The sequence below is a fragment of the Mustela lutreola genome, chromosome 1, assembly GCF_030435805.1.
Source record: "Mustela lutreola isolate mMusLut2 chromosome 1, mMusLut2.pri, whole genome shotgun sequence".
Classification (NCBI taxonomy): Eukaryota; Metazoa; Chordata; class Mammalia; order Carnivora; family Mustelidae; genus Mustela; species Mustela lutreola.
The window spans coordinates 262,018,954-262,038,258 of record NC_081290.1 but is presented as its reverse complement, the minus strand read 5'-3'; the positions used below and the strand labels follow the sequence as shown (position 1 = coordinate 262,038,258).

At 45.4% G+C, this 19,305-nt stretch overlaps 1 protein-coding gene across 3 annotated transcripts in view; it reads right to left on the bottom strand.

Moving 5' to 3' along the window:
• The window catches only part of EHF (ETS homologous factor), a 41,680-nt gene extending 28,211 nt beyond the window's left edge, over positions 1-13,469 (bottom strand). Inside the window, exons 1-2 of one of the 3 annotated variants that reach the window (XM_059139565.1) lie at positions 13,310-13,464; positions 2,162-2,231 (exon numbers count right to left, since the gene is read on the bottom strand). The gene's annotated coding sequence lies outside the window, so the exon portion shown is untranslated. Of the gene's footprint in view, positions 1-2,161; positions 2,232-3,943; positions 3,964-13,309 lie in introns of those variants that run through there. The other 2 variants (XM_059139556.1, XM_059139547.1) reach the window with 2 other exon arrangements.
• Positions 13,470-19,305: the final 5,836 nt, after the last annotated feature.

The window sequence follows — 19,305 nt, the reverse complement described above, 5'->3', positions numbered from 1 at the left end:
CCTGCTGTCCACACATAGTCATAGCCTTCTCCCTGGGCCATCTGGGGCCTCACACCTTTACCAAGCTTCTCAAAAATTACAAAACTCTCTGGCTCATTCAATTATGCTGGGACCCTGGTTGAGCCTCTCTTCCCTCTTTGTCAGATCAACCTGAAGTCATCTCTCTTGGCAATGTATCAGAGAGAGCCTTCAGAATGAAAGAATAGAAAGTCGCCTTCATTTTGCCACTTCATGATATGAGCAGGTAGGAATGCGTTAGTGGCTTAAAAGCTAGGCCGTGATACTCCTTTAGCCATTAGAATAGATCTCTGCATATGTACAGTTTATGTGCATACATATATATGAACATATATACCATGCATACATACATAATATAAATACTTTTCCTATGACTCAAAGTTATTTTTATTTTATATTTTGGAAATAAACAACCCATAATTATTTTCTTCAGCTGAATTAGACCTCAGGACAGAAAGCCTAGTGTTTGCTGTGAAGGTGAAAATACACTGGGAGCAATCAGGGTCACAGAGCAGATCTTAAGCAAGGCTTGGCCTGCATTCCCTATCACCAGGCTCAGAGGACTATGAGTCAAAGTCACGGTCTGCCTTCCTCCTGACTCCTTTATTCACTCAACCACATCATCCCCGAACTGCCACAGAATTGGCTATCTTGTGGGTATTTTTACTCCTCAAGCCAGAGAAGCAATTAGGCATTTTAAATAATTACTTTTATGATGACAGCGATATACAGACCATTCTCAGGCCTTAATCAAAGTTACCAGCAGGTGAATTCACAGTATTTGCCCTAAGGATATTGCAACAGCATGCTGACTTCCTGTTTCAATATGACTATAATTTCAAAAGAACTACTCACAAAGAGGAGAAAAGAAAATCCACAAACATGTGAAATTTAACTGGATTAAGACAGGCAATAATTCATGCTTTCCAAATGAATCAAGATGTGAATCAAGCTTAGGGAATGCATTTGATCCTCTCGGGATTACATCACAGGTAATTTCATACCCTCATAATGTGTTTTGAAATAGACATTTCATGTTCCCAGGGGCAACATCTGAAGTATTATTCCTGGGCTTTCAAGCGTTTTCGTGAGTGATGATGTTGTGTAGGGAAGCCAAGTGTTGATCCATGATAGATACACTTTCCTGACGGTAAGCCATCTGGAAATATACATGTTATGCCAATCGTTATCATTCTTGGTGCCAGACCCAGACAAGATGCAGATACTGACAGAGGGCAGGCACCAAAGTCGATCCAAAGACAAGATCGCCTTACATGACTTTCAGGGCCTTTATCAGTCCCTTTCAGATGTGGCAAACTAAGAAGAACGAGGCAAGCTTGACTCTAAAAGGTCATAGAGCCTTTTGACACTGGAGCACTCATCTACACTCATCCGTACCTTGCTTTGCATATATTCTGGGGGGTGCTGGGCCCTCTGAAGACCATCTCTACAGATCATTGACCCCTATCTCTTGGATCTTTAAGAAATCTCTCTTACATCCAAGTTGGATTGAAATCTAAAGAAAATTTTGTAGTGGAGTCAGGTTTAGGAGATCTAAGTTTATTCCAACCTATGAGAGAAAGCCTCAGATTTTATTCTTGCCCTCTCTCTTAGCATGGGTGTGGCTTATTCCCCTACAGTGACACCGGGAAGAGCCCCACTGTTCCTCTTCATTGACAGGTGAAGCAGGAACCAGACTGTGACCAGCAGGGCCATTCTGGACCTCTTTTTGGTAATGCAGTAATGAATTCACCATTTTTCCCACATCACTGTCTCCCTGCTAATCCCCCTTCTCTAGTCTAAAACCAAGTAATCATAAAATAGAGAGGAAAATGAATAGGAGAAGAAAAAGAGGCCTTGCTTCCTGTACACCCTTAGGTCTCTGTAGGTCTTTGGAAAGGCACAGATATGGAGATAGGAGCACCCAAGATTCCCAGGATGCTTCATTTCCATCCAGGCTGAAGAGACCATACAGGGCTTCTCAAGGTTTGATCTATAGACCACCACCACCATCATCATCACCCAAGGAGGGGCAAAACGTCAGGTTTCCTGGGGTCCCACCCCAAACCTCTGAACCAGAATCTTCATTTTTTAGAACCTCCCTTAACCAAGCCTCAAGCATTCTCATGGTTGAGAACCTCACCTTCTCACCTTCCCTCGATGTTCACAAGAAGATAACCGCCTCCAGGAGATAGTATCCTTGAAGGAAACACCTATGAATGGAAATCCATGTAAAGCCAAAGACAACACATCCCATCCAGAGAATGGGAGCTCCAAACCAGCTGTGGAGACTCCGTCGATGTATTATTCTACATCTTGAAATAGATCAGCTCCCAGGGCTCAGTACCACCGAACTGTGAAATTCACCAGCGCTGGGTTACTCATAAGTACGGGACTCTGATCACTGAGTGAGCAAACCTAGCCTCAGAACACAGCATTTGTCAAGGATTTCTATGACCATCACTTCCATCCAGAGAATCTCATACCTGGCCGAGACAGCCCTTCCCCAATCCCACCCCCATCTTAGACCTTCAAAAGATGACTTAGCCTCCCTGGATTGCAGGCCTCATACCCCAACAAAATCGACGTCTTAGCCTTCAGTGGAGAGAAAGGGTCAAGGAGACGTGCTTGTCTTGCTAATATAAATATTCATTCATCCCCTCCAGTTACTGTGTATTTATTCAATGTCTACCAGATGCTGGGCAGTCTGCTAGGCCAGGGGACACAATGATGAACAAAATACAAAGCTGCTTGCCCTGATGGGACTAATTCAGCAAAGACACCGCTTCCCAAACAATGGTGGCTCTTTCCAAAGTCTTCTGAGCTCATTCCCCACCTCCTGCTGTGGACAGAGTGAAGCTTGCCTGGAGGGGGCCAGGCCACCTGTTGGTATTTGGAATCAACCAACCTTGGAAAGAACTGCAACTATGTCGAAAAGCAGGTCCTCTTCTGTCCGGTAACCTCAGGGCCTTGCCTTCACGGGAAACCCTTACTGAGCTGTCGAGTTGGCGGCCAGGATCATGCCCCAGAGTTTCACAAAGCAGCCTCAGCCAAAACCAGTCTCCACTCAGGGCAGGATAAAGTAGTTAGTTGTCTGGGTGGCTGATTGTCTCTCCCCGAGACAATGGCGTGTTTATGTGTGGGAGGGTAGGGAGCACGTTGTTAACACAAAACCCACCGTAAACAGAGCTGTTAATTCAGTTGCTGGCAGGGTCTTCTGTTATCTTCTGAATACCTCCCAGAGGGTATAAGCCCTACCTTTTCATTTGAGTTGGCAGCAGAGTTATTTTTTTGCACCTGTTGCTCTGCTCCAATAACAACGCAGTTAAGCATTGATTTGTTGGAAAATAAACAGAAAAAAGCAAAGAAAGGCATCTGCCCAAACAGCCTAAGCTGGTTCGGCTAAGCATTCATGCCAATTTGTTTTTCCTATAAAAACCGAAGAAAAACCTGTGCTTTCAGTTTGGATGCTACCTTCCCACTCCCTCAGAAGAAAAGGAGGTATCGAATTGACCCGCCAGAGCTGGCAGGGCCAGGAAGCCAGAAGACACTGTACTTTTCCATTGGCTGGTCCTGTGAGGGCACCGAGGGGTGTCTAAGATCTGCAGAATGACATGGCCAGGCTCCAGTCAGCCTAGGTTAAGCTCATGAATCAGATCAACAGGGGCAGAGAAGGGACTGCCGGGATATGATCAAAACCAAACCACACCCTTCCCAATGGTTGACTTCCGAAAGTCAACACGGCCCAGGGAGTAGGTGTGGTCTACAGGTAACCTAGAGCAGAGACTTAGCGTGCTGTGCCGAGTCCCAGTCCAGCCTCTCCCACAGACTTCCTACGTCCAGCCCTGGGCAGCAGGCATAATTTGAAAACCTCTGGTCCCTGGACCAGTTTTTCCATCGGTGAGACGAGGCTAGCCATACCTACCTTGAAGGTGGACTGTGTAGACTCGCTCATGTCCGCTAAGTGACTTGAGATCCCACGTCCCAGGTAAAAAGGGCTTGAGATGTCCGGGTTCAGGGTGTGATTTCTGCGTTAACTCAAGCCTCACCACACTCTCTTTCTCATTGGTTTGTCAATATCACATGATGAGCTCAAGCCAAAAAGGGCCACAAAGTGCTAAACAAATCACTCCAATGCAGATCACAACAACACTAATTAAGCAATGGTATCATCATGCAGCCTTCAACAGACACACAGTCGGAGAAAGCCTCCTGACACCGCTTTGTAAGCCCTGAGAAGAAAGCGCAGGACATGGCAATGTGCGATGTCCCCCTAGATTGCCACCTTTCCCCAGCTTTCTCTCAGCCGTCGGGTCTTCGTTACCACCAGACCACTGGCTTAATGGGGGGGTCATGGCAGCCAGGGGAGGTCTCCGAAACACCGCTTCTCAAGGAGCGTGAAGAACAGGGTGTTCCGACAGAGGAGAGATATGGCTGGCTGGGCAATCCCCGGCATTCTTATAGTGAGCAGGGCAGGGAGTGGAGAGCCTCAGAACCAAACTGGGCAGCCAGAAAAATATGAGATTTAACGACACCCTCCATTGACTGAAAAATAAACAAGACCAACTGTGCAGGAATGCGGGAAGGGTGGAGAGAGGTAAGAGGTGGGGACTGGAGCCAGGGAGGGGCTGGGAGGGCCTGGAACAATGGATTTGACCATTTCGAGATTGAAATTTCTTTCCAAGAAAAAATCAAGATGTTCCAGCCAAAGAAACATCAATAGCAGCTACATGGCCTCTCACGGACTAATGGCAAAATAACAACCAAAACTACGACAGCGATGATAGTTTCTATTCTTGGAGCATCCCCAGTGTGCTAGGAATTGATTGAGCTAGGCTTTACATGAATGATCTCATTGAATCCTTGCCATACTCCTGGACACGGGTACTCATATTATCCCCATTTTACAGGTGAGGCCCAAGAGTTTAAGTGACTTAGCCAGGGACACAGAGCTAGTAAAGGGCCTGGATATATTACAATGAATGTCCTGGGGAGTTGGGGAGGATGGAAATGACAGGAAATGCAACATCGTTCTCTGTCACTGAAAATGAACCCTTGTATTTCTGAAGTGGAAGAGGGTGTCTTTTAGAACTTCACACTTCTGTTTGGGGAACTGAGATCCTTTTAGAATGGCTCCCATTGTTTCTTTCCCTAAATGTGAGTAGGAATCACACCTTTCCTCCTTGTGCCCAACAGCAAAACTTCCTTTAGGTGTCCAACTGTCCCAGCGTTCTAGAAAGAGCAGATCACGGCCACTCCAACCCACCTGTGAAAACTTTAGTCTGACTTCTTGTTGAAAGCCCCAGATTGACTCAGAGACTGGGCTTGGCTGCTTGAAGCCACCTCAGACTTATTAGCCAGGATAAAAGAGCAGTAATAATAACAAGGGGGAAAAAAAAAACTGTTGAGAAGTGAAGGGGAAGTTATGGCTCCTCTAGAAGAGCTCTGGACATCTGAGCCGTCACACAGGGATCCTGATGACAGACCTGCTGTGTCGTGTTGTAGATATCACACTGGGGACAGACAGACTGTGGAAGTGTCATTTGGGAGCCTGAATTCCATCACTCTGACCAACAGATCTAGGAAACCTCCGCCCCCCCCCCTTCTTCCACCATGTCCATGACCCTGGAACAGTTTGTAAAAACATAGCTATAGAATACAGACGGAACCTCACAAGGCTTATTCCATGATCATCTTTGAACTTGAGAAGCAACTACTATCTGAATTTCCACATGGATTAGAGGATCTCCTCTTTAGAAGAAATAGGGTCTTCTTTCTGCACAGATAATCATTAAGTGACAATAGCCAAGAAGGCCAAGTTCATGCACATCACCCTCTTAACAAGAATGATAGTCTCTCATTGCACCCAGTCTCACTTTCCCTTCCAGTAACACGCTTTGCTCTGCTTCTCCTAGCTCCCTGTGTATGTAGTAAACACCCTGGAGAATAAGAAATGAAAAAAACCATAGGAAGGTAAGCAACTCCCTACCAGAAAGACTTTCCAAGGAACCAGGTACCTTCCAGCCAGTTATTCAGCCTTTCCTCCAATTGTTTTGGAGGAAAGAAATCTTTATATTAAAAAAAAAAAAATCACAAAATTCACCAACTCAGAAAGTACAGCATCCTTCAGCTTTTCACCAAAGATCAGCTAGATGAGTAAGGGGGATCTCCAAGCAGATTCCCAGCTTCCCAGTATCAGGAGCTGTTACACATTACCACAACTTCATCACACGCAGGAATGGACCAAGCTTTGTAATTCACAGGGCTCGGTATCCCGCATTTGAAAGCTTTTTTTTTGAGAATTTCAAGACCGCAATAGCAGAGCATTAAACCGTGCCCAAGACCTTTCTAAGTGTGGAGCCCTGTGCTCCATGGGTTTGATATCCAGGACACTGACCCTGTTCAGGGGGTCAGTTCCATCCCTTCCCTTTATCTGTAGCAACACTCTGTCACCATGGGGAGCAGGGGGGAATCTTTTGTCTTTGCCCCATAAATGACCTCCTGAAGTAGGTGGTAGTATTAAACAAAGTATGACATTGAACATGCCTGTAATAACACCTGGCTTACAGCAGGCACCCAGCAAACGCTAGCTGTTATTACTATTATTATTATCATTATTAATTATTATTAATCATTATCTCCATTATGCCAGGATCCCTCCACAACTCCAGAGCCACCCATAGGCAAAAACAATGAGTGGGAAGAACATATACCCTTGTTTTAACAGAGACCATCTATTAGCTGACATCATTCACAAATCATTTCAATGGCCCCATGTAAGAGAATGATATAAATTAAGGGTTCCTCGACTTTTTTTTTTTTTAAAGATTTTATTTATTTATTTGACAGAGAGAGATCACAAGGAGGCAGAGAGGCAGGCAGAGAGCGAGGGGGAAGCAGGCTCCCCGCTGAGCAGAGAGCCTGATGTGGGGCTTGATCCCAGGACCCTGAGATCATGACCTGAGCTGAAGGCAGAGGCTTTAACCCACTGAGCCACCCAGGCGCCCCAGGTTCTTTGACTTTTAATTATATACATGGACCCATTTTTCAGTCTGCTGAGACCTATTGACCCCTTCCCAAAATAATGCTTTTAAATGACAAATTAAAATTACAAGATTAGAAAGGAAGTTTATATTGAAATACGATTATGAGTGTACTTCTTAAAATTAATGTGTGAAATCATAATATTATAGGTGCTTCTTTATTAAACATTAAACATCGCATTAAACAAGAATATCTAGTGCAGGTCATATAACATCCAGGAAACCAAAGTAGTGATGAAAATTGATATTGTGAGACATCAGCAACAGGCATAATGTGATACGAAAATGTCTGTTAATCTCTCTTGGGGACAGTCAGTCACAGCTAATACTATCCTAGATTTTGCCTATATTTATACTGAGAGAAAATGTTAAATTTTAGTTAGGTTATTAAGAATAAAAACATCATTCTCTTACACGTCCAAGTTCACCAACTCCCTGAATTTTTTCTACGGACACAAGGAGTCTCTTGGATCCTATGTTAGAATCTGGCACTTTTATTAACCGCAGGGACTGTTTGTTCAACTGCTAGAAACCACGTCCCCATGACTAAAACAAACTATCAGACACTACACGTGTCATTTGAACAATTTACCAAGAGGCAGACCCCATGAGTCTTGGTGATTTTTTTTCAAAGCCTGTAGAACCCCGGGGGTAGTAGTCAGTATACATCTGGAGACCCTATTAAGAATTTTAAGGTTGGGCAATGGTATATGATGTTGTGATTAGTCAAATGAACTGCCTGGAGGGGAATCAGTTTCTTCTGGAAGCCCCTTACATGCCAGGCATCAAACGCACAGACAGGAACATGCTGGGTGCCCACATCAGGTCTTCCGTGGTACTCCCCCAGGCTGTGGTTTGCAACCAGCTCAAGACAAGCTCAATCCGGAGGTCCCCCATTGAGATGGTTCATCCCATGTCCCTGCTGCCTGTCTTCCTCGGTGAAAACCTTATCGCATTTCTTTCCCAAGGTCACAGTGCAGAACCTACGTCAATCACCTTGAAAAACAGAATCCCAGAATTCTATAACCAGTCTGACCCAAATGATGTCCTCTGAGAACGCCCATATTGAAGACCTATCCTCAATTTCCACTCTACAGATTACGAATTATTTACTCACAAGCATTTGTCCGGGTGTTTTGAGATTTTTCTGTAATAATTTAATCCTGACAACAGCCATGGGCAGATGCCATTAACCTCGTTTTCCAGATGAGGAAACTTATAATCTAGAGCTTACATAACTCACCCAAACTCACTCAGCTACTCGGTGGCAGAGTCAAAACTAAACCCAGGTACTCTGACTCTAGACCTGGTATTCTCTGTAACACATTCCAGCTGCTTCCAGGCAACCAAAATCTCATAGCCTCCTGCCTGGTTCAGATACACAAGCGGCCAAAGTCTACTACTGTTCGTCAACATCTTTCCACCCACAGCCTGCCAGCTGGTGGAGTTAAGACGGGTGAAAGGTGAGCTGAGATGTTTGGCTGAACTTGGGGCCCAGTCTGAAGCCCCCTGCAAAGACAGAACAAATCTCGTGAGCAGTCATCATGAAGACTGCACCGAAAATAGCCTTCACCTTCCAGACCTCACTAACCTCATCTACCAGAATCTATTGTTGGTCCTCCTGAGGGAGTATTTTCAAAGGTTCCTGAGAGGGATCACAAAATAATCTCTACAAGACAACCGTATTCTCCAAACTCCGTTGTCATATACAAAACATAGAAAGCCCTCTCTGTATTCCATGAAAGACCCAATAGGCTCTTAGAAGACGTTTGTATCAAGTTGAGAAAGGACAGGCAGGCTGGCAGAAACTCCTCTTATCCACGGTTGACCCAATGAGACCCAGCCCCCAAGACTGTTTGTGGTGTGACCATGATACAGAGTGAGGGGGAAGTGACAAAAGATGTAATTTTAAGGTCACCACAATCACAACAACTTCAAAAAAAAAGTGGGCATCTAGATGAGGTCAGGCAAAAGTAAAAATAAGCAGCTATGGTAAAATAATGGGGTTAATGAGGAGGTGTCTAAAATATTATGATAAGCATTTGGTTCCTTTTTATTTTTTGGCTTTGTTTTCCTCAGAAAACATGTTTTAAATAAATAGGTAGATACTCTAAATAATGTTGAAGATGCTTCTAAGAAAGACAGAGATGGAGGCTCTAAGGGTCTGGGTGTGCAGGAAGATAGGAAGAGGAGAGATAATGTGAATCCAATGAACCAGAACAGGGTGCCCAGCCCACAAAACAAACCGAAGACAGAATGTGGTTAGGTGCTAGCGAAATGAATTTTTAAAGGAATATTTTACAGGGTATCTCTTTCAAAACAAGACCAATTAACCCCCCTGGAGTCTCCTTAAATGGGCCACCCTGTTGCCAGGTCTGGTTACTTCAGATTCAGGCTGAGGCCCTCTGAGAACACCAAGTCTCCAGGGGGTCTGTCCAGCAGCTGGGCCAGCCATGCTCTCCTTTTGCTTGCGTCTCGGCTCCCCTCTAGGAGATGGGAGTCCATCTCTGGCCAATCATCGCTGGGCAGCCAGTCAAGCAAGCTGATCAGCACCCCACAAACGGAGTGGGCTCCTCTGGGTGCCCGAATGTTTTCAGCGGGCTACTCTGGTGTCCTACAGAAGACAGCATCAGAGCACCCCGTGGCCACGTGCTTTGGTCCACTTGCACACCCACACCCACCTCGGATGCCCGAGGCACACTGATAGAGATGAGACGTTGTCACGCAAGCAGACGCTGACACCCTTAATGAAGACTCCAGGAATCTGGGCTTCGTACCTCCCCCAGGGAGATCCCTTCAGCCAAGTTCCGAAGACCTTAAGGAAGGGCTCCCACTGACCTTCTTGCCTGTATCATCCTTACCAGGGTATCCCCCAGCCCTTCTCAGCTGCTGCAGACTCAAGCAACACCTGCTGACTGCTAGGCTTAACCTGCCTTCTCCCAGCATCAGTATCTGAAGGTGGAAACAGATCTTTAAAATAATCAGGTTCAAATGCCTTTGTCCGGACGAAGGAACTAAAGCCCAGAGAGGTGGAGTGTGCTGCCCTGGGCACCCGACTTTGCCAGGACTAGAAAACCAGGTCTCCTGATTGGCAGGTCTCCTGACTGGCAGTCTGGTGGACTGCCTTATGCACACTCCACTCCCATCATTCCAAAAGTCTGAAATTCTTTGGGGGAAAATTCTTGAAGAAATATCTTTTTTTTTTACCTTCCCCTCTGCAGCCCGATACATTTTATATCAAATAACTCTGAGGGATCCATGGAAATTTCTACTCTAGCACCTCTCAGCATCTGACATTAATGTCATTTGGCTTGAACATACACCTCACCCTAATATCAGCTGCTGTGGGAGCCAATATCTCCACTGCATTATTTGTTCCCTGCACACCCCAGTAAGTTGGTCTTTTAAAACCCCATCAAACGAAACAAACATGATAGTCACCTATGTCTAGCGAGAGCCCAATCACCTGCATCTTAAAACAGATCATATTATTTAAAATCATATTACTAAAAATAAGACAAGAAAACACTAAATAAAATTTATTATCGTCCTCATCTCTTCCCTTGTTCGGCAACAGATTTAAGACAACACTGGCAAGATTGTGCCTGACGTCCTCCCTCTGTCTTCGGAGGGCAACTCCCTACCTCAGACTCAGTTTACTCAAGCTGAAAGCCTCGACGCGGCATCAGTTACCTGGTAACAAACCAGGGTGGCAACACGCAGTCTCTAAACACAGAGCCCAAGGTGGACTCCATGCCTCCTGACCAGAGCCCCACCCAAGCAGGAATGACTATCACTTCAGTTTTACCAGAAAGAGATCTCAAACTAGGGAAATGGGCTGAAAGAGCCACCAAAAGGTGTCACTGATATCAAGTTCCAAGTTCACATTTGGTTTCCTACAACCGTGGCGTTACTCCTCAAATGTGTTAGCCGGTTCTGCCATGATTTTCTTGGTATCCCCCCCACCCCACCGCGCAGAGTTCTCTGAAAATCACATCTGTTGGAAAGGAGGTAGAGAGGCCTCCACCTGGAGAAAGAGGAACAGAGTGGAGGGCTTCCAAATGATTTGTTTAACCTTTTCTGTCTGTGTCTGATGCTTTGGCATCGAGCAGAGGCAGTCTAAAGGATACAGCCCAGGGCTAAAATTCCATAATTTGCGGAGCAGAGGGAGAATGAGAAGAATATAAAACATTACAAGAGTCCAGAAAGCTAAATTCTACTTCCTAGAAGTGAACTTTGGCCCAAAGCACTCACATTCTGACCTGCGACCCAATCTGAGTTTCTTCCACTTTCCAATTAGCTAATTGAATACAGTTGAGTAAATATTTTAACCTCTCAATTTCCTTTTTGTCTCAGCGTCTCAAGGGTCAAAAAGATATTGAAAGAGGTAATTTAATGGGAGCCGAAAGGGCATGGAACCATTAAGTGTGAATGTAGGGCTTCTCAGAGGTCTAGAAAGATCCAAGACATTTCCGTTTGGGGGAGCTTACAATATATTAAAAAATGGAGCAAAACTATCAAAAACTTGTTGTTTGAATTTAACAAACAGATGCTTTCTAACACGAAAGGACAAATAGAATTGAATTTGCAATCTTCCATACATACAAGGCCTGAATCAAATTCCTTGCTCTGCCCACAGTCATTCTAGAAGGGGCCTAATGCTGCCATCCTGAACAGCAATGCAAGAGAACCTACAACAGTCATGCCCTCCAAGTTATTTTCTTTTAAAACACTTCTATAAAATACTTCAAAAACATGAAGAAGGATTGTCTCCATTATATTTGTTATTTTTTCCGTTGTGATCACAGACTTCCCAGGGACCCTCATTTCAGGTTCCCATGGTTTTTCACATCCATCCACACCAGTCATCAGCAGTTGGTGTAGAAATGACGGTCCTACGCCACGCTGGATTATAAGAACACAGAATGGATGACTTATTTCATAGTCTCAGAATGCTTCATCTCCAAAAGAGGACAAGTGAAGCCTTCTGTCAACTTCAAATACAGCTGTTAAAATTACTCTTGAAATCTCTGAAGAGCCTTTTTCTGGTGGGACATCTTACCCATGAAGTGCTTCCTAATGACCTCATCCTCCCTGGAAATCAACACGTCCCTTGACCTCAATGGCGTTAATGCGTGGCCACTTACGGTTCTTGTCTACCCTTTTACACACTGAAAGTCTCTATCTGAAGACATCTTCACACCCATGCCTGCAGAACCAATTCCTGAATTAGTCCTCCCATCGGAAAGTTCTCAATCCAAAATCCCCCACTTTCTCCCTGTGACTGAAGTCAGCGCAGATGACTAGCAGAGACACCTGTGAACATAGATGCACGGGGTCTCCCAGTTCATCTTAGAAAGACACAACCTTCCACAAAACTCAAAGGCAGGCAGTGAAAATGTTACTTTCCTGACTCGATGTTGTTATTTACTCCCAAGGTAAGTCCACACTGTTCCCAGTTCTACCCACATTGAGACCAACGATGCTTCCCTTTGGTGGTCAAACAAATGAAAAGAGTCCCTGTTTTGGAAGGCATTTGGTGCTGCTGACGCACGTCCGCCTGTCCGGTGTTAGTAGCCCATGATGGCACAAACGAAGGGTTAGTCTGTCCCCTTGCAATGTGGCAAAATCCTTTGTCATTTTTTCTGAAAAGAGCCATTTTTAAGTGTTCCGCTCTCCCCAGGGTCCTCGCCTCCTTGGGCTGCCTGACCACTGTTTCCAGTGTGAGTGCCTACGCCACCACCCGTTTCCAGCCATTTTCCAACAACAGATTACACCAAAGACAAATCTGCCTTTCTCTCTGACCGATGAGTCAGAAAAACTACCAAGAGAAGACGTCTCTAGAAAGTGAGAACATGTGCTCTGAGCCCCAATGGCTATTCAGCCAACCCCGTGTTTCACTGAGTTATCGCACAGTCACCTGTCCCTGTCTGTTTCAGAACTCAACCCAGGGACACGGCTTTGCCACGCAGAGAGAGGGAAACCAGGGAGCTCTTTAAATTTGTGGTGGTTGGAAGTCCAGACTCAATGCAGCATATTCACAGATAATATCCGAAGAAGCCCAGCTGCCTCCCAAAATAAGACTCCAACCGGCCCCAGTGAGGTAAGCACAGGTGAGGCGAGCTGCACTTCCTGCCAGCTGCCTCCGGGAGCCTGTTTTATTTTCATCTGATTCAAGGCAGCCTGCCCTTTCCACTCAGGTGTTTGAATTCCAGGTTCCAAAGAAGGTTTAAAAATAAAAGACTTACCTCATTTACCTAAAGATTCTGGGTGGGAAATCCAATAGCTGTGGCTAATGGAGGGGAGGCAGCAGCACGCACGCCAGCTCCCACGGGGACAGGGAACCACGGGTGTTATCACGTCTGAGCCCTCATCAGAGTGAAGATAAATGCATATGACAATAATTTTAAATCATTTTGTAGGATGTTAAGCAATAAGCCACCAACCGGGAATTCCCTAAGTCACTTCCCCCTCTTCTGATTGGCTGCTGGGCTCTTTAAAAAAATAAAATAAAGGATTACAAACATTGGCTCATTTGCATTTGGCCAACTCACACGTTAGTGTTCAAACAAAACAGGTCTAACCAGGTTATGCCTGTGTCTCAAGAACAGAGAGACGACCTGTTAATGGATGAGGAATTGATTTGGTGGTGACTGTTCTTTTCAGCTTAGAGACTGTTTCGGGTGAAAAGCGCCGTGCTAGCCCTCCAAAGACACCGTCTCCCCCCAGACACGTAGAAACGAACTAAGTAGAGGTTCAAACATGGAGGATATATATGATGGTACTGGGGAGTGGGGGCCCTCTTAAACACCTGTCTCGTGTACTAATCTGTATTTAGTCAACTCTACTTTGGTATTAAGACCTGTGTCCTGGCTGTGCAGGTATCAGGGTCTGATGGGGCTCTCCCCGGGCGCCATGATGACGTCTTTGACAGAGACACTTGGCAATGTCGATGGACTTGGAAAAGTCACGCTCCCCCCGACCCCAGCTCCAGATAAGAGCTTTGGGAAATCTGAAGAAAGAGTCCTGAGAGGGAGGGTCCACTCTGAGCTATTCAGGCGGAACAGTCAACCCTCAAGGGCTGACGATCCAGTTGGAGGATCACCCAGCTTCTTTATCCCTTCTTGACACTTAACATGGTTTTTTTTACGTTGACACTCCCTATAGGAAGGAACTAGAGAGAAAAAGAGCTGAAACTGGAAATAAAACAAAACAGTGTGGACAATGGGGCGCCTGGGTGGCTCAGTGGGTTAAAGCCTCTGCCTTCAGCTCAGGTCATGATCCCAGGGTCCTGGGATCGAGCCCTGCATCGGGCTCTCTGCTCAGTGGGGAGCCTATTTCCCCCTCTCTCTTTCTGCCTGCCTCTCTGCCTACTTGTGATCTCTGTCTATCAAATTAATAAATTAAAAAAAAATCTTTAAAGAAAAGAAAACAGTGTGGACAAGAACTATACAGTCCCAGTCTCCACACGGGGGTATCCTGGAGAGGATCCATGAATTTCAAGTGCCCTGGCAACTGCCATTCCCCTGGGCCAAGGGCCTGCTTCACTGGGTCACAAATGCATTCCCGCCCCGTAGGTGAGTGACGGCTGCTGGCAAGGAAAAATACCACCCCCTAACCATTAACTTTCTCTCTTGGGTCTTCCTGGACACTGGCCTGATATGAGCCAAAGGTCCATGCAGGCTTCTTTAACTCATCAGAACTCCCCTTTGTGGGAAAGAAAAGGGAAATTGAGTTTTGGCAAAGAAACAAAATTTTGTGATCAAAACCAAGAAGTTCCTTGTATAAAAAAGAAAGTGTGTATGTGGGCAAAGACTGAATAGAACAAGAAGTAAGTGTCTGTGCTATTCAGGTGGAATGGTGAGGGGAAGCAACATTCCCTCCTTGCCTGTCTTCCTACTTTATGTAATCTGAATGCAGAGGTTTGGGAATGTGTGAAAAACTTGGTGGGAGAGCAGGGGTGCATTGGGGAGGGTCTTGGAACTCAGGCAGGTCTCGGATGTTTGGACGGTTTGGGGAGTGCAATTTAAGCAGCCCTGAAAAGCCCCTTTGCCTCCTAGCCTCCACCAAACATCTCCACCCTCCCCTGTTGTCCACCTGTGTGTTTCCCAAGGGCCCTGTTAAAATGCAAATGTCTGATAAAAACAGTAAATGTCATTAGTGCGCATTATCACATTAGCCCCAATTAGTCTATCAGCTCCAGATCTGAGAGCAGAGCCCTGAGGGAACAGACTGGTAATGTTTAGCTTGAGAGATGAATCAGGAGCAATCTCAAGGAGCACCTCCACCCACAGGGGAGTACTTGAGCGTGTGTGCGCGTGTGTGCACGCACGTGCACATGTGTGTAAGGGTGTGTGTGTGCGTGTGTGTGTGTATGTTGGGGGCAGGGTGCTGTGGGCTGTTATTAGTGCTAGTGTGACTCCAAGAAGTGAACTTGGCCTTCTTTACGATTTTGCCTGAGATGAACCTGAGACCACGGTGGGGCAGGTGGCAGCGAGGGGCTGTGTGGTCAAGAGGGTAGACTTTAAAGACAATCCCAAAAGTGGTGTGGCTCACTGTTCCAGGCCCAACCACTTAAAATTTACATTCCCTTTCATTCCTAGCTGAAGAGTTCCGAGTACCTCTGCATTCCTTTATTCACTCTTCTCCTGCTATTTTCCATCAAAGGACTACTCCCATAAGGCAGTCCCCAGAAGAGCCATTTGGGGATGGTGGCAGTGGAAGGGGGTGGAAAGATGTTACCTCATACTCACCAGCTATTCTATTTGTGGAGTCTTCATGTATATAAAGTACCTAGCGATGTATCTAGTACTGGGTTCTTGTCAAGTATTGGTTCTTTTCTTTACCTGGATCTTAGCTGAACCTTCTAGAAGAAGGACAAAAACAATACTTCCTCTCTCCCTCCCCCTACCCAAAAAACACCCAACCTGGATTTTTGTTGTTGTTGTTGGCATGTTAAATCCATAGAGAAATTTCTTCAGAGTAGAGTATAAGGTCTTTCACCCTACCTATGGTCAGTTTCAACAAGAAAGCACTTGCATCAAATTAGACGATTAACTGATAGATGATAGATCAATAGATAGATTGATAGAGAAAAAATGGGTGGAAGTCCTGATTTTTCACTGAGAATGCTACAAGTTGGATTTAGGGCTGAGAGCTTCTGTTGCAAGAGTCTCAAAATACATCAAGCACGTCTCTCCTGGATATGAAATTTACAAGTGTAACCACAAAAACATCAAGTGCACCAGAGCCTTTACACAGATACGTCCTTTGTTTCCTAAAAGTCATAACCTTCTTGAGAAGGAATCAGGCAAGGTTCTCATTATCATGTCAGACCTCCAATCCTAACACAGATGCCTTCCATTCTGTGCTCCCAGGACTGGGATGGGGGGGTGGTGGCGCGGGGAGAGATTGAAGAAGACACAGGAATGTGAACAGAGTGCTGAGACGGAGCCGACTGCCCGAGCTTTACAGATGGGAAATCTTAAAAGAGATTCCTTAAAAGAGAGGAAGAAAATGTAGGTTGCTCTCAGGTCAAGATCCAGGTAATACTGGGATCGAGAACCAGCTCTACAAACCCAGTTACTCTTCCTGGTCTTCCCTGTAGACCCAAGGCCCCATCTCCCTGTCCCAGATCTGCACAAAGCCACTCGAATCAGGTCCTGATGCTGGTTCCCACAGAAGAAAAGAAAGGTAGAGCACACCAGACCAGGCAGTGGGCAATAGCCCGGGACCCTGAGTTCAGTTGGGTTGTCTACTAGGAGACTCCCCTTTTCTAGTAGACATAGAACCAAAGAACCCCAGGAGACCTTACTTCCTAAAACAAGGCCAAGATAAAGAATCTCTCCAAGCCAAGTATAAAGCCCTAAGGGGTCTGAATTTTAATACCAACACAGGCTGTGGTTACAAGGTTAATGAGAGTTCCATGCTTGCTTTGCGAGAAAGAAGATGCTTGCTTACTTTAGAAAGCACCTTTTAACTAGAGGCCCTATATTTATTTTTGAAGGCAAGTGTGTGTTTGTGTATATTTCTATCATCCCCTCTTCATGACATGGAGTTACCTCCAGGGCAGAACCTGACAACTGTGTAGTGAGAGCCACACAAGAACATCACTGTAGGACAGACAGCAATGAGAAGTTCTGTCTATGATGGAAGGAAGGTTACATAGAGCAGAACATGATCACCAATTATGCTGGCTAGAGTCAAATAAAGAACTAGGATTCATAAATAACGTCTTGCCTCTTAGCTTACTCCCCTCTAAAAGCCATGTTCCCCAAATCCTTACATTTTGACTTAGATTAGATTCCCAGGAATCTTCGAATGCCCCGAGGAGAAGGTTCTGTCTAGGAGATCTGACACTGACAGTTGTCCTAACAGATTTGCATGGCACCTCTCTGATCATGCCTTTTGCCATCACTTCTGTGCCTACAAGCTGAGCAAATCCTCCACCAATGGCACATACCATGAGCCTCTGAGGTGGGGGACAACCCTAGTGCTAGAGAGGGACAGGGTGGCTTACCCTGTCTGGAAAGGATGACCCATTTCCCACCGGCATGTATGCACACACACATACACACACACACAGCTCCCCTTCGGGCTACGGAGTAAATCGCCAGTCTCAACCATGCACAGACTAGAGTTTTCAGAACTCCCCCTTCATATTTAATTATTCTCAACATACCCATTCTTGCCTGACTTAAATCACCCTGCTCTGTTCCTTCCCCTGCGAGGTATCGTGCTCTTTCTTACCTTATCTTTCCTCGCGAACAGCTCTACACTCAGTGCCAACTCCACTGCTGAGATAAGCACTTCGGTTCTCCAACCCAACAGCTTTGAGTGTTGAAACAGTATGCCCATCAGCGACTTCGAGAAGGCACATTTCTCATTCTCAGAGCAGGAGGGGAAACGAGGCAAAAGTTGGCCACTTCCAGGCAACCTGCTTGTAGCCAGTATTTTCTTTTTTTTTCTTTTTTTTCTTTTTCTTTTTTTTTTTTTTTTTTGTTGTTTGGGGAGGTTTCTTATAATTATAGCAGGTGTTTCATATTGCTTTAGCTTAAGAATCCTGTGTGCCACTCTCACGGAGCCCCCAGACAGAAAACAGAATGAAGAGATGCCGCTGTGTGTGAATGAGGGGGCACAGCTGGCCTCTCCCCTAATCTATGGCCCTTCCTGGCTTCCCCCGGCAGCACACAGCTCTCTGCTAGATGGTCCTTCTGACTCTGTTCCTCGCTCTAAGCCGACGGAGCCTCAGAATCACCTTCACAACTCCAGAGGCTCTCTCCACGCCTACCAGAGTGACACCTGCAGGGGTCGGTGACAGTAGAGACAATAAGCAATTTTTTGTTCATCACAATCTATTTATATTTTGTGGGCTCCCATATTATTCCATTCATGATAAACCAGAAGAGTGGGTTCCTATCATCTAAAAGGATATTTTAATGGACCTGACCTTGGGTGAAGGTCTCCCTGCTTGGTCTCTTTTACCCAGGGACGATGAGAGACAGCAGACTCTCAGACCCAAGGAGAAAATGTGTGAAATCACTGCCTAGATGCCTAATGATTTGGGAGAACCCCTCAATTTGGAAGGCTGGTGCTCGGAACCTATTCTCTCACCCTAAAAAAACAACATGGCTCAGCTTTCTCAGGAGAGGAAATGGATTTTGGAGTCAGAACAACCTTGTCACATCTACTTAAACTTTAGGTCTCAGTTTCCGTAGATGTTCTTTGGGAATCTTGACTTCTGAGGGAACTGTAGGGAGTTAAGTGAGAAATTGTGTAAAGCATTAGCAGAGTGCCTAGGACTCAGTGGGCTCTTGGGAAATGTGTACTGTCTCCTCTAAGTAGGAACCTTCAGTCTTCAGTGATCCCCTTAATGATACATGAGGCTGTGTACAGTGATCAGCAAACTAATTTTCCATGTTTCAAAAGACAAAAGAGGAAAAGGGAGTTGAAGATGGAAAAGTCATAAGAACAGCGAGTGATAATAACTACTCATATTTATGAAGTTTTAACCATGTCCTGGTCACTAGACCAAGAATTTAATTTGCATCTGCTCATTGAATCCTCATAAAATTCCATCAGAAAGGTGCTATTACCAGTCTTACTTCGCAGATGAGGAAATTAAGCCTCATAAGGCTGAGAAGTAATTTGACCAAGGTCACACAGTAAAGCTAATGGCTAGAGCTCAGACCACAGTCAGTGTCATTCCAAAACGAGATCTCCAAACCACAACCCTCTACCAAAA